The sequence below is a fragment of the Nannobrachium achirus genome (genome assembly GCF_963921795.1).
Source record: "Nannobrachium achirus genome assembly, chromosome: 1".
In the NCBI taxonomy this organism is placed as follows: domain Eukaryota; kingdom Metazoa; phylum Chordata; class Actinopteri; order Myctophiformes; family Myctophidae; genus Nannobrachium; species Nannobrachium achirus.
This window is the reverse complement of record NC_137810.1, coordinates 13,962,223-13,965,757: the sequence shown is the minus strand read 5'-3', so window position 1 is coordinate 13,965,757 and position 3,535 is coordinate 13,962,223.

Genomic DNA, 3,535 nt, shown 5'->3' with positions numbered 1-3,535 from the left:
GGAATAATTAAACAATTAAAGTCAAGAATAAGATCATCTTTACACATCTGATGTCTTTCTAATGAAGCCAGGGCTGCTCATAATAAAACTGTTTTGTCATGTAAAACCCATTCTATACGCACTGAATCGCAAATAACTTCTGGGGTAACTTTTGGTTCAAAACTTTTCATTGTCAATGAAAAAGTCACTGGTCTTTTTTTAGAATAACCATTTTGAAGGTGCATCACAGAAGCTTTCTTCAAGGGTTCAAGAGAAATATGCCATTATCAGAACATTATTATAGTGGACATTATGCCAAGACATATATTGTTTCTAAAAAATAAACAATAAGTTTAAGGATAAAACTAAGTCTGATAATGATGTACCATGCCTACTTTCATTTACTTAAAGGACAACTTTAGTTTTTTACAACAAGGGTTCATATTTAGTCATTACAGAAAAGAAAAGATGAGTGTTAAAAGGTTTTCATTTACTTCTTTCTATCATTTTAGTGATTTTACCGATTTTGATTTGCATGCATGCCCCCAGGTTTGGGGCAGGCATGCAAATGGTTAAATATGTATTTTTAGACACAATAAGCCCATTCCCAAGATGCACCGCAATCTTTCTTGGGCAGACGTGACTTATGGGGGCTGGTGTAAATAGTAACAAAGAAATTGCTGGCTTTTTGTGTCTAAAAAGACATATTTAGCCACTTATACGCATGCCCCCAACCACTGAAATCAGAATACTAAAGCAGTAAATAAAAACTTTTTAACACTCATCTTCTCTTTTTTCTAATTACAATCTAAAATATGAACCAAACTTGTCCTTTAAGACCATTTTTCCAGATACATATTTTTTTTTACATTTTGGACAAAATAGCCAATTTTTCTTCGAGGTGCCCAGATGTCCCTAATGTCCACCACCTGACCTGTATCCATCTCAGCAGCTCAGTCAAGCTTGTGCAGAAAGATACAAGTGCTTCTTCTTGTAATTACTCTTAACGACAGACGATGGCGCCATTACGCAGCTATTCAATGTTTTTTTCCGAGGTTGGAGGAGTAATCCAACAGTACATTATGAAGTTATTGAGTGGCAACCAATTAAACTTCTGCTATATTTTGGATTCATTGTGATATTCAAAAATGACTGGATTACCTAAAACTGTGGTCGCGAAGGAAATAATGCTCTTGCAAGTAGTAGCCCACTGCACAAGAAAGGGAATAAAAAGAAAACTCTTTAGTGCTCCCTATAACGCAGCGGGGGTCTCCTCTGGAATGTGTTGGTTCCTTCCTTGTCATTGACACACGTTGCCTACATCTGAGTCTGATCTGAGTGTGACACCTTTTACACGCGCTTCTCACAGATCAGAGTTTCATGTCGCGAAGCATCCAGAAGCGGTCCATTCCTGTCCACACTCATTTTCTTCGTTATTGTGGGCTCGCCTAAAGGCGAGCACACGTATGTTATCTTCATTATTTATTTATTTCTATACTAGTCAGTATCCTAAAACTTTGGCGCGCTTCATCTCCTAAACGCTTACACCTTTCAACACCATTCAAATTTTTATGTGTTCAGCTTACTGAGGACAAGTGTGCGTGTATTTTTCTTTTTGAAATGTTTTGTAGTTTAATTATAAAAAAATAAAAATGTTTAACTTTAAGCACCCAATGCATTTCCAATGGGTCCCCAGAGTGGAGAGAAGGATAATAGACCCATGTTTATGTTAAGGCGCTGTGGCTGCAGTGTTCACACTTCAGATATGCTATCTATATCATTGCGTTCACACAGGTCTGCTCTCTGATTTGATCCAAATGTCTAAGCTGTGTGATGTATAAAACTATAGTTATAGTTAAAACTATAAATAAATGTCCCTCTCCACTCTACTGATTACACAGCTGTGATCAAGAATCAAGTCCGGGCGATGGGATGTAAATCCCATAGCCATATATCCTAGAGCCCGCAGGGACAGTCAGCCATATTAGTGGTTGTTGTTGGTTGTCAGGGAGATATCAAAACCAATGCATTTCCAAGTCAGATCCACAAACACAATAAAAGCCATGCTCCACTCCTCAGTCTGGAGTGGCCACATAGAAGAACGCCTTGGTTATAGACATAGTGGAGGACAGATGTGATCTGGGATTGTTAGCCTACAGTATATGCACTCAATATACTCCACTACAGTTGGAGTCCATTTGACAGTTGCTGGTTCCCAAACACAGAATCAAAAATGTAGATCTAGAACACATATAATATGTACAGTACAGTAAGGTTCAGTAGAGTACAGTAAAAGTACAGTAAGGTTCAGTAGAGTACAGTAAAGTACAGTAAGGTACAGAAAGGTACAGTACAGAAAGGTACAGTAGAGTACAGTACAGTAAGGTACAGTAAAGTACAATACAGTACAGTAAGGTACAGTAGAGTACAGTAAAGTACAATAAAGTACAGTAAAGTAGAATAAAGTACAGTAAGGTACAGTGGAGTACAGTAAAGTACAGTAGAGTACAGTAAAGTACAGTATAGTAAGGTACAGTAGAGTACAGTACAGTAAGGTACAGTACGGTACAGTAGAGTACAGTATAGTATAGTACAGTAAGGTACAGTACAGTACAGTAAGGTACAGTAGAGTACAGTACAGTAAGGTACAGTAGAGTACAGTAAAGTACAGTAAGTTACAGTAGAATACAGTAAAGTACAGTACAGTAGAGTACAGTAAAGTACAGTAAGTTACAGTACAGTACAGTACAGTACAGTACAGTAAGGTGCAGTACAGTATAGTAAGGTACAGTACAATACTGTAAGGTACTGTACCTTACAGTACCTTAAAGTATCCTATTTGTTGGGTTGGAACCGAGCCCACACTGTTTCGAAGGAACAGTATTTCTAGTTTATTATTATTATTATTATTTTGTATGGGCTTTTTTTTAACAGCATTTCTTTCCACCCTGTCCTCGTCGGCGTGTCCAAGTCCATCTCTGCAATCTTCTGATTGGGTGGATTTGTTATTCCGCTCAAATGGACTACGCGGAGATTGGCTGGCAGAGAGAGCTGACGTCACCCGCCTAAAAAGCAAAGGGCTTTACTGGAGATTTCTTCTCTGTCAGCGACACATGTAGAACAACCAACTGAACCGAGCATCCATCCATCCATCCACACAGCAGAGAGAGAGAGAGAGAGCTGACGACCAGCGGACGGGCAGTCAGTCACACTGTGTTGCGTGCGTGTCGCAGCCTCATCTTCCTCCTCATCTCCTCCTGCCGACCACTCACTTCTTCTTCCTCCTCTGGATCCGTGGACATTACACACAGCATGCACAGAGCTGTCATTATTACGTCTTGTTGTAATGGACTCTTTCCACTCCTCCAGACGAGAGAAAAGCCCGGCGCACAGCGAGCAGCAGCAGCAGCAGCAACAGTAAAACGGGACGGATCCGCTGGAAATACTATCTGATCACTCCATTAGCTGCTCTACTTCTTCCATGGTTTTCCAGCAGTGGCAGCAGCAGACTAGTCGAGGCGAGCTCAAGTCCTCCTGAGGTTATAGGGTTTTCCGC